Raw genomic sequence first — 12741 nt, 5'->3', positions numbered from 1 at the left:
TGTCCTCCCATTGTTCATCGATTTGCTTGAGCGGGCACCAGTAACGTGTCTCCATTGTGAGACTTGTTGTTATTGTTTTTGGCATATTGAATACGCCACGGTAGCTTGCCAGGCTCTGCCGTGCAGGCGGGATACTCTCAGTAGCTTGTCGGGCTCTCTGAGAGGGATGGAGGAATCGAACCCAGGTTGGCCTTGTGCAAGGCAAACGCCCTACCCGCTGTGCATACAGTAGATCTATCAAAAGAGACTCTGTAAGTCAGAAGAGTACATAAGGATATAGTAAAAAAACTCAAAGTCATGAAAACCTCACCAAGATATTCTATCCATTCAGATTTGTAGAAACGAGCTTCGTTTTACATGACACAGGCTAGGGGATTCACAGCCTTGAAACCAGTTTTTCAAAAAGGGTTAACAGAGCTTCTTTTAACAGATAGGACAAACTTCCTAACATGTGACGCCGAGTATGGCACTCACTAAAGCTGCATATGGTTAATTGACTTTACTCCTTTCTGATAATTCCATTTGCGATTCCTTTAAGTTTTGTAATATGAAATAAATTTGTTATATGCCAGCCAAGGGTTTGGGGGGTAATGGGGTGGGAAGGAACCCGGGACAATGGTGGAGGGAAGGGAACATTGGTGGCAGGATTAGTGCTGGAACACTGTATGCCAGAAACTATCTGTTATGAACAACTTTGTTAACCATGGTGCCTTAAGAAAAACATGGGGGCTGGAGCGATAGCATGCCTTGCAACCTGGGATCAAACATGGGTTTGATACGTAGCATTCCATATGGCCCCCTGTGCACCGCCAGGAGTAATTCCTGAGTGCGGAGCTAGGAGGAACCCGAGTACTACCAGGTGAGGCCCGAAAAGGCACTGTCACTGTCACTGTCCTCCCGTTGTTCATCAATTTGCTTGAGCAGGCCCAGTAACGTCCCCATTTTGAGACTTGTTGTTACTGTTTGGCATATTGAATACGTCATGGGTAGCTTGCCAGGCTTTGCCATGCAGGCAAGATAGTCTCAGTAGCTTGCCGGGCTCTCCAAGAGGGGTGAAGGAATCGAACCCGGCTCGGCCGGGCTGGCTGCACCTAAGGCAAACAACCTACCGCTGTGCTATTGCTCCACCCGAAAAAGGCAAATTAAATAAATTTAATAATCTTTTTAAAAAGAAACTTTGGTCTGGAGAGATAATACAGAAGGTAGGGAGCTTGCCTTACATGTAGTCGACCCTAGTTCCATCCCCAAGATCCCATATGATTTCCCCCAGGCTACCAGGGAGAATGACTCCTGAGTGCAGAGCCAGGAGTAACCCCTGAGCAATGCTGGGTATGGCCCAAAAATCAAAACCAATTCCTCCCGAAAAAGGTCCCAGAAGATCCCAGTTCTTAGGTCTTAGCTGTGCTCCCTAACCAGCTCTACTTGGCCCATTCAGGACCCCTTTGATGTGGCCAAGCAGTGTGGAGCATTTTGTGGGGTGCTTTTAGATTATCAGCTATGCTCAGAGTTTTTCCTGGCTCTACACTCATGAATCACTCCTGGCAGTGCTGGGGTGCATCGGGAGGGAGCATATGGAATGCTGGGTCGGCCACGTGCAAGACAAATTTCCTAGCCGTTGTACCATCACTCTGGGTCCAGTTGAGAGCATCTATTAGATAGAGATTCTATCCCAGGCACACTTTCTTTTTAAAAAAAAAAACGTAATTAAAGGGGAGTTGAGGGTGATGGGAAGGAACCTGGGGACACTGGTACTGGGAAATGTGTATTGGTGGAGGGATGGGTTGCTGGAACTCTGTACAAGTGAAACCTAAACACAAATAGCTTTGTGAGGGTCTACCTCACAGTGGGTCAACTAAAAAAAATTTAAAAAGTGAAATCTGCCATCCCCATTCTTGCACTGTGTTCTGGAATAAATTAGACATATATGAAAATACTTTATAAATTATAAAATACATACTTTCACTACAATTATTTTTACACTGGACTACAGTAACTTGTAACCAAGGTTTTATTGGTGTGGTTTTATCTGGCAGGGGTTATGCCTGGAGTGGGAGGTTAAGTGGTGTTTCCTCCCAGCACTATACTGGTGGGTCACTCTAGCTGTGCTTCATCCAGTACCTTTAGGTGCAACCAACCTGCTCCTATATTTCTGTGAACTAGAATTAAAGTTGTGGTGCCAAGAGGCTCAAAGGGCTGGGCACATGCTTTGCATGCAAGAGCCCTGGGTTCAATCTCTGGCACCATTTGGTTCAGAGGACCACCAATATGACTCCCAAAAGTACTAAATTCTAAATAAAGGTTTTTCCATGGAATTAAACTGCAATACCAGAGATGACAAATGAGATTTGTACACTTACTAGTTTTACAAGACGACTTTTACCTAAAGAATTGGGCTTTTAAAATCTGGTGTTATTTAGAAAACAACAGGGCCTAGAGAGTACCTTGCATGTGACCGACTAGGGTTTGATCCCTGGCATCCTATATGGCCCCCTGAGTACCAGCAAAAATAATTCCTGAGTACAGAGCCAGGACTGACCCCTGAGTATAGCCGGTGTGATCCAAAATACTTTAAAAAAATAAAAAACAACGACAATGGTGAGCTGACCCTGGAAGCCCCCAGCACTGCTAATCCTAGCTCTCTCTCTCTTTTTTAAAAAAATGTTGTAGGAGTAGCAGTGTAGCACTCTTCTCCCATAGTCGTTCATCAATTTGCTCCAGCGGGCACCAGTAATGTCTCCATTGTGAGACTTCTTGTTACTGTTTTTGGCATATTGAATATGCCATGGGGAGCTTGCCAGGCTCTGCCGTGTGGATGGGATACTCTTGGTAGCTTGCTGGGCTCTCCGAGAGGGGCCGAGTAATCAAACCCGGGTCTGCCGCGTGCAAGGCAAACACCTTACCTGCTGTGCTATTGCTCCAGCCCATTGTAGAAGTACTGCTATTTATCCAGCCATTGATTAAGCTGATTGAGTTGGTCATGAACTTCACATTACTTTTTTTTTATTATTCAGAATGTTAATTTTATTTTATTACTTTATTATACACCCCCCCCACACACACACACCTTTTTGATTCTCTGTGAGATACAGTAACACAGCTTCCATGTTTGAGCTTTGGTCATACAATCATCAAATACCCATCCCTCACCAGTGCACATTTTCCACCACCAAAATCCCAAGTATTCCCCCCTATTCCCATTCACACCCTTCCCCTTGCCTGTGTGGCAGACAATTTCCCCCATACTCCTCTCTCTACTTTGGTTACATTTGATATTTCAACACTAGTCCCATCACCACTCAAATCTGCTGAAAAGGCAATGCAAGACTATTTGTTTTGTATTGCTTGTTACAGATAGAATATAATGTTCAGGAAATTCTGTGTCATTCTCTTCTGGGAGCTTTAGTTTATAGTCTCTGGGTCTTGGCATTGAAGAGATTACCTGTCACAGGGGCGGGAAGGGGGCAGTTTGTGGGTGTGACTGCCAAGCTATTAGAAAACTGGGGACCTGCGGGGAGGAGGCCCAATTCCGATACAAGTGGGCTTGGAAATCTCAGTCACAGGTTCCTGCATATCTGGGTTTTCCTGCCAGTCAACTCTTGGGTGAGGTTCATCCCCATCTTGGGTGAAGCTCGTCCCCTCTTGGGTGAGGCTCGTCTGACCTTGGGCATGGCAACAGTTGGGTTCTGGAGGTTTTTGGCTGCCGGGGTTCTGCTTTGGGCAGGGAGAAAGACTCAACTGGACCTCCTTCGAGGTGCCCTGATGAAGACAGCCTTGCGAAGGTTAAGGATGCTCTGTGGCGCTCTCTTCCGGGAGCTTTAGTTTATAGTCCCTGGGTTTTGGCCGTTGATGAGATTACATGGCACTGTGGGTGTGACTGCCAAGCTACTGGAGAACAGGGGACCTGGGGGGTGGGGAGGAGGCCCAGTCCCCATTTGAGCAGGCTCAGAGATCTCAGTCACAGGTTCCCACCTACCTCCACGTTACTGGCCCTTACTGTGTCTTTTGATCTCTTTTGAGATGTCTGGGTCTCTGAAATAAGGCCAATAAATGAGCCTATATCGCTGAGCTGGAGGTAGTTTGTGGGTGTGTCTCCCACATACCTAACTTTCAGCCATTTAATTTCTTGGTAAACTTGACCCCAAGTTGTTGGGGTCTGGCCAAAGATACAGCAGCAATTTTGTGGTATAGGAAGTCTGAAGGCACCATCAGGCTGCTGATGCACTCACCCCGCAAGTACAGGTTGACCTGCTGGTGGCACCATACCCCCTGGGCCGAGTTCTGAGCATTTGGCCTGGTTGACATAGAGTCACCAAAGTGTTCCCAGGTTCCTATAGCTCAGGACCCTCCCCCAGAAGGATTAGTGAGTGATCAGGTGAAGTTGGATCATGTTCTGTGTGGTTTGGACTAGATAAGCACAGTTGTGACAGTGAAAGTAGCATCACTGGTGCTGGGAAGTCTTTTGTTCACATAATAGAGCCTGGTGAGGGACACGCTCACTCATGGAGCGGGTGATATGTACCCAGGTGGAGTTAATGGGTCACCAGCACAGTATGAAGCCAAGACATTTGCCTGTGGTACCTCCCGGTCCCTATTGGATTTCTTAAAAATCACTTCTATCTCTTTGGTGAAGAACTCTTTCTGCTCCTGGATTTCCTTCTTAAGACTTTTTGACATTTCATCCATATTCATTCTGTTAGTGAGATTTCGGGGTATCTTGCTGGTTTCTTTCTGTTTTGATTTTTATCAAATCACTGTGAGAGACACAGTTGCAAAGCTGTTCATGATTTTAGTCATACAATGTTCCAACGCTTATTCCCTCCGCCAGTGCAGATTTCCCATTGCCATGTCCCCAGTCTTCCTGCCACCAAACCCCTTCCCCAGGCTGCCTCTATAGCAGCCATTTTCCTGCCACCAAACCCCTTCCCCAGGCTGCCTCTATAGCAGCCATTTTCCTGCCACCAAACCCCTTCCCCAGGCTGCCTCTATAGCAACCATTTTTCTTCTCTCTCTCTCTCTCTCTCACACACACACACACACACACAATACTCTCTCTCTCACTCTTTCTTTTTGGGCATTATAGTTTGCAAAGTAGATACCTTGCGCAGGGGCCATGCTAATCTTCTCTGTATCGTTCCAATTTTAGTATATGTGCTGCCGAAGCATATCCTACTTTGGACAAACTGGCAGGCTACTGAATGTAACCTGCCCACATGGCAGAGTCTGGCAAACTCCCCCTGGCATACCCAATATGCCAAATACCAGTAACAATGATGGGTCTCATTCTCCTAAAGAGCCTTGAATATAGCACTTTCTTAAAAATCTCAGGGCTAATTCCAACAGGTACAGCTCCCATTTTACCCAGCAATACCACTCCTGGGAATATATCCCAGAGAGGCAAAAATGTATAGTCGAAGTGACATCTGCACTTGTTTGTTCATTGCAGCACTCTTTACAATAGCCAGAAACTGGAAGAAACCTGAATGCCCAAGAACAGATGACTGGTTAAAGAAACTTTGGTACATCTACACAATGGAGTACTATGTAGCTGTTAGAAAAGATGAAGTCATGAAATTTACATACAAGTGGTACAATATGGAAAGTATCATGCTAAGCGAAATGAGTCAGAAAGAGAGGGATAGACATAGAAAGATTGCATTCATCTGGGGGATATAAAGTAACAAAGTATGAGATTAATACCCAAGAATAGCTGAGATCAGCACCAGGAGGATTACTCCATAACTTAGAGGCCAGCCGGGTATCCTAGAGGAAAGGGCAGTTCAGATAAAGAAGGGAGCACCAAATAAAGGATGTTTGGAGGATCCTCCCAGGAGGGGAGATGCATGTCAAAAGTAGACTATGGACTGAACATGTTTGCCACTCAATGCCTCTTTTGCAGACCACAACACCCAAAAGGAGAGAGAGAACACAGGGGATTGCCCTGCCACAGAGACGGGGGGATGGGGGGATGGGGTGGGAGGGATATTATCCATGGTGGTGGAAAATGGGCACTGGTGGAGGGATGGGTATCTGATCATTGTATAATTGAAACCAAAGCACAAAAAATTGTAAATCTACAATTGTAAAAAAAAATAAAATAAAATAAAATAAAGGGGAAAAAAATCTCAGGGCTAGGATGAAGGAGACATTACTGGGGCCTGCTCGAGGCAATCGACGAATAACAGGATGGTCGTCATCGTGAATGTAGATACCACCTTGCTGGTATTCTTATGAAGAAAAACTATTTCTCTGAAGAAATATTATGAATAGTTATTAAATTCATTCTTGAGCTCCCTATTTTGTATTCATGTTGATTTTTGACAATTTTTTAAAAATTTTGTCACAAGATTTAGCCTTCTGGACACTTTTGTCTTCCCAGCAGGATATTTACAGCCCCAGGATACCTTATTTTCAGAAGCTTGTAGGTTTGAGGGAGAGAGACTGGGTGAGACTATCCCAACAAAAACAAGACACAACACAACAAAGGAAATATCTGACTATCCAGCAATAGTTCTCTGAGGCTTTTATCTGAAGGATAAGTCAAAAGAGAGAGTATCATGCTTTCTTTTGCAACCACATAGATGGAACTTGAGGGGGTTCTCTCACTGAAATAAGTCAGGATGTAAAAGAAAACTACTGAAGGATTTCACATGGCGAAATACAAATACCCACAGTCAAGGAACTGACAAAACACTACCAAAAGACCTCTTGGGGAGGGGGGTTGGAGCGATAGCAAAGCGGGTAGGGTGTTTGCCTTATACATGGCCAACCCGGGTTCGTTTCCCAGCATTCCATATGGTCCCCCAAGAACCAACAGGAGTAATTCCTGAGTGCAGAGCCCAGGAATAACCCCTGTGTATTGCTGGGTGTGACCCAAAAAGCAAAAACAAACAAAAAACCCAACACCCCCCCCCCCAAGAAAAACCCTCATAGACTGAGAAATACAGAAGTTACCAGTAGGAAGGGGAAAGAGGGCAGGAGGAATGAAATAAAGGGTATCACTTTGGTGGTGTGATGGCACTAGAATTCTGAGGTATGTGCAAGGAGTCTTCACCCACAAATATGTGAAGGTGTGAACCTTTTATTTGTCCTGGCTGGAAGAATTTGCTCAAGAAAACTATAGTCTCAGCAGAAAAACAAAAAGGACTTGGCCCCTTAAGAAAAGAAAACATAAACAAAAACTCACCTGAAAATATTCATAGAAAGTCTTTGCCACACCTATGACTGAAGAAATAGAATAACAGTTAAGGCATTTGCCTTATGGATTCAACCTGGGTTCCATCCCTAGCATTGCCCAGGGTCCTCTAAGCATCGGCAGGAATAATTCCTGAGCACAGAGCCAGGATTAATTCCTGAGCATCACCAGGTTGTGCCCAAACCTACTAAGAATACATTTTTGTTTCTTACACACTGGCACTATGTAACAGACTGCATATGTGGTGGGGTCCAAGCAAGTTGCAAATTTGTGATCCTTTGCTCAGCATGTAGAAAAAATTATCGCAAATGTATTAAAATATAAATAATTCTTTCTTTTATAATCTCCTGGTTAATTTGTCAGAGCATTGTTTGTTGTGAGTAAAATAACCACTCTGAGTATATAAAAATGAAAAATTTTGAATTATTAAGAATGTTAGTCTTTAAAGGGGCTACTATAAGACAAGACAAACCCTACAAGCACAACAGACCCTTACAGAAAGGTGACACAAAACCCCATAAAAATAATCTCTCTCAATGTCAATGGTCTAAATTCACCAATTAAGAGACACAGGGTGGCAAGATGGATTCAGAGACAGAACCCAACATTCTGCTGCTTACAAGAAACTCATCTCAACATTCAGAGCAAACACAGACTCAAAGTGAAAGGATGAAAAACAATCCTGTAAGCAAACAGCTCCCTCAGAAAAGCTGTGGTGGCCATATAGTATCCAAAAACATAAACTTTAGACTGAAAAAGATTAGAAGGGACAGCGAGGGCTATTTTCTCTTCATCAAGGGATACGTTCAACAGGAAGAAATCACACTCTTAAATGTATATGCACCTAATGAGGGAACGGCTAAATACTTAAAACAACTGCTAACAGATTTTAAGGAGGACATTGCTAGCAACACAATAGTAGCTGGAGATTTCAACATAGCCTTATCACCTCTGGATAGATCAACAAGAACAAAACTCAGCTAGGAAAAATTGGCTTTGAAAGAAGAAATAGAAGAGAAAGTGTTTATAGACCTATACAGGCTTTACACCCCCAAAAGAAAGAATACACATTCTTCCCCAGTGTGCACGGAACATTTTCCAAAATAGACTATGTGCTAGTCCATAAAACATACCTCAATAGAATCAGGAAGATAGAAATAGTATCAACCATCTTTTAAGACCATGATGCACCAAGAATAGAAGTGAATCACACATAGACACGGAGAACCAAATCAAACACCTGGAAGTTAAACAACTCAATGCTGAACAATGAGTGGATCAGGAAGGAAGTCAAGGACAAAATCAAAAAATAATTGGAAACAAATGAGAATGAAGACACAAGCTACCAGACCTTATGAGATGGAGCTAAAGCCATATTAAGGGGAAAATTTATAGCTCTGCAAGCATATCTCAGGATGGAAGAAAGGATCTACATAAACAACTTCACTTCACAGCTCAAGATCTTAGAAAAGAATCAACAGAAGGAGCTCAAATCAGGCAGAAGGAAAGAGATCATAAAACATAGAGTAGAAATCAACGGCATGGAAACCAAGGAAACAATCCGAATGATCAATGAAACCAAGAGCTGGCTCTTTGAGAAAATAAATAAAATAGATAAACCACTAGCAACACTCACAAAGAAACAGAGAGAAAGAACCCTAATAAATAGAATCAGAAATAAGAATGGGGATATCACAATAGAAACCAAAGAAATTCAAAGGATCATCAGAGACAACTTTGAAAGTCTGTATGCCACGAAACAAGAGAAGAAATGGATAAATTCCTGGATTCCTATAATTCCCAAAGCTGAATCAAGAATACATAGAGTACCAGAATAGACCTATTAAAATCAAGGAAATAGAAGCTGTAATCAAAAGTCTTCCCAAAAACAAAAGCCCAGGTCCAGATGGATTCACTAGCGAATTTTCCCAAACATTTAAAGGGGACCTATTGCCTGTTCTTCTCAAGCTTTTTCAGGAGATTGAAAAAACAGAAACTCTCCCAGACAGTTTCTATGAAGTCCATATCTCCCTAATACCAAAAAGAAACAAAGACACCACAAGAAAAGAAAACTACAGGCCAATATCATTGATAAACATGGATGTGAAGATTCTCAACAAAATACTAGCGAATAGAATTCAACGACTCATCAAAAAGATCATACACCATGACCAAGTGGGATTCATCTTGGAGATGCAAGGATGGTTTAACATTAGGAAATAAATCAACACAATCAATCATATTAACAAAAGAAAATATAAAAACCATATGATCATGTCAATAGATGCAGAAAAAGCATTTGACAAGATCCAGCACCCTTTTATGATGAAAACCCTCGCCAAAATAAGGATAGAGGGGACTTTTCTCAATATAGATAAAGCCATCAACCACAAGCCTACAGCAAGCATCATCCTCAATGGGGAAAAACTGAGAGCTTTCCCTCTAAGATCAGGGACGAGACAAGGATGTCCACTCTCTCCACTGCTGTTCAATATAGTACTGGAAGTACTTGCAATAGCGATTAGGCAAGAAAAAGATATTAAGGGCAACCAGGTAGGAAAGGAAGAAATCAAACTCTCACTATTTGCAGATGATATGATACTATACTTAGAGAACCCTAAAACCTCTACTAAGAAACTCCAAGAAACAATAGACTTGTATAGCAATGTTGCAGTTGATAAAATCAATACCCAAAAGTCCATGGCTTTCCTGTACGCAAATAGTGAAAGAGAAGAAAGTGACATGAAGAAAAGAATCCCGTTCACAATTGTGCCCCAGAAAATCAAGTACCTAGGAATCTACTTAACTAAGGAAGTAAAAGACCTGTACAAAGAAAACTACAAAAGGCTAGTTCAGGAAATAAAAGAGGACATGAGAAAATGGAAAAATATCCCCTGTTCATGGATGGGGAGAATTAACATTGTCAAAATGGCAATACTACCCAAAGCACTGTACAAAATCAATGCGATCCCTATTACAATACCCATGACATTCTTCAAAGACATGGAGCAAACACTCCTTAAATTTATATGGAACAATAAGCCCCCACGAATAGCTAAAGCAATTCTTGGGGAAAAGAAAATGGGAGGAATCAACCTCCTTAACTTCAAACTCTACTACAAAGCAGTACCAATTAAAACAGTATAGTACAGGAACAAAGGCAGAGCCGCAGACCAATGGAACAGGGTTGAATATACTGACATCTCACTGCAAACATATGATAATCTGGGCTCAGATCTCTGCCTAATGCCATCTACAAAAGTAAGATCAAAATGGATTAAAGACCTCAACATCAGACCCGAATCCATAAGGTACATTGGAGACAAAGTTGGAAAAACCTTCATGATATTGAAGCTAATAATATCTTCAAAAATGTCACGCCACTGGCCAAGCAAGTGAAAACAGAGATAGATAAATGGGACTATCTTAAACTAAGACTCTTCTGCACCTCAAAAGAAACAGTGACCAAAATACAAATTCAGTCTACAGAACGAGAAAGGATATTTGTCGAATACACATCTGACAAGGGGTTGATATCAAGGATATACAAAGTACTGGTTGAACTCCACAAGAAGAAAACATCCAACCCCATCAAAAAAATGGGGCGATAAAATGAACAGAAATTTTCTCAAAGAAGAAATCCTAATGTCAAAAAGGCACATGATAAAATGCTCTACATCATTAATTATCAGGGAGATGCAGATCTAAACAACAATGAGATATCATTTCACACAACAGAGGCTGGCTCACATCCAAAAGAACAAAAGCAATTGGTACTGGCGTGAACGTGGCAAGAAAGGGACCCTCCTTCACTGCTGGTGGGAATGCCGACTGGTTCAGCCCTTCTGGAAAACAGTATGGACAATTCTCAAAAAATTAGAAATTGAGCTCCCATTTGACCCAGCAGTACCGCTCCTGGAAATATATCCCAGAGAGGCAAAAACGTATAGTCGAAGTGACATCTGCACTTGTTAGTTCATTGCAGCACTCCTTACAATAGCCAGAATCTGGAAAAAACCTGAGTGCCCAAGAACAGATGACTGGTTAAAGAAACTTTGGTACATCTACACAATGGAGTACTATGTAGCTGTTAGAAAAGACGAAGTCATGAAATTTACATACAAGTGGTACAATATGGAAAGTATCATGCTAAGCGAAATGAGTCAGAAAGAGAGGGATAGACATAGAAAGATTGCATTCAACTGGGGAACATAAAGTAACAAAATAGGAGACTAACACCCAATAGTGGCCGAGATTGGTACCAGGAGGTTTGCTCCATGGCTTGGAGACCAGCCACACATGCTAGGGGAAAAGGGAGTTCAGATAGAGAAGGAAACACCAAATAAAGGGTGTTGGGAGGATCCTCCCAGGATGGGAGAAGCATGCTGAAAGTAGACTATGGACCAAACATGATTGCCACTCAATGCCTCTTTTGCAAACCACAACACCCAAAAGGAGAGAGAGAACAAAAGGGAATACCCTGCCACAGAGGCAGGGTGACGGGGTGATGGCGGGTGGGAGGGATACTGGGACCCGTGGTGGTGGATAATAGGCACTGGTGGATGGATGGGTATTTGATCATTGTACAATTGAAACCCAAGCACAAAAATTTATAAATCTACAACTGTACTTCATGGTGTTTCACTAACAAAAATTAAAAAAAAATGTAAATAATGGAGATTGGGCACTGGTGGAGGGATGGGTACTGGATCATTGTATAACTGAAACACAAGCACAAAAATTTGTAAGTCTACAACTGTACCTCATGGTATTTCACTAATAAAAATTTTAAAAAATGAATGCTACTCTTTAATGCCTTCCCCATCAGGCTCATGTTCTCCCTTGAACACATATCTCACTTTTGTGCCTCTATATCTCCTTGTTTGCTCTTCACGCTCATGTTCTCCCTTGAAGAGGCATCTTTTGCTTGCTTGCTCTTCAAACTCATCTTGTCACTTGATCTTGAACATGTGTTCCTTTCCTTCATCCCTCTTCCCATGTTCCCAAGTAATTTTTGTTCAATATATATCTATATTGCTTCACACACACAAAGTTTTCGTGCTTAAACTGGTATTTTGCAAGGCTTTTTAAAAGTGCAAATAAGGTATCTGGAGAGAAGCTAAAGCCTGCAGGGTGCTTACCTTGCATACAACTGACCAGATTGGTCCCTGGCACTGCATCTGCCCCCCACCCCCGAAGTCCTGCTAGAAGTAAATCGGAGTGTAGAGCCAGAAGTAAGCCCTGGGCACTGCCTCCACCACCAAAACCTCCCAAACCTCCACCACCAAGTGCAAATAACTAATTTTATGCTAACTTAAAATCACAAAAATTTGTGTTTTGAAATCACTCAATTTTTACTCCACTGCTCAAAACATCTAAGTATTTCATTTCTAATAGAGACAAGGAAACACTGAAAGACATAGACCTAAGCCAATGCATTTTGTATTTCACATTTTTGTTTTGTTTTGCACTTAGTGTTTTTGAGTAAGCTCTGAGGGCTTACTCCTGGCTCTCAGTGCATAGAAACCACTCCTGGTGAGACTTTTCAT

The 12741-nt window shown here is 42.3% G+C and overlaps 1 pseudogene; it reads right to left on the bottom strand.

Moving 5' to 3' along the window:
• Positions 1 to 5095: 5095 nt before the first annotated feature.
• LOC130038130 (uncharacterized) lies at positions 5096 to 5163 on the bottom strand (annotated as a pseudogene).
• Positions 5164 to 12741: the final 7578 nt, after the last annotated feature.

Source organism: Sorex fumeus, unplaced genomic scaffold, assembly GCF_029834395.1.
Source record: "Sorex fumeus unplaced genomic scaffold, SorFum_2.1 ptg000006l, whole genome shotgun sequence".
NCBI lineage: Eukaryota > Metazoa > Chordata > Mammalia > Eulipotyphla > Soricidae > Sorex > Sorex fumeus.
Note: the sequence above shows the minus strand (reverse complement) of the source record. Positions and strands in the feature narration are given on the sequence as shown.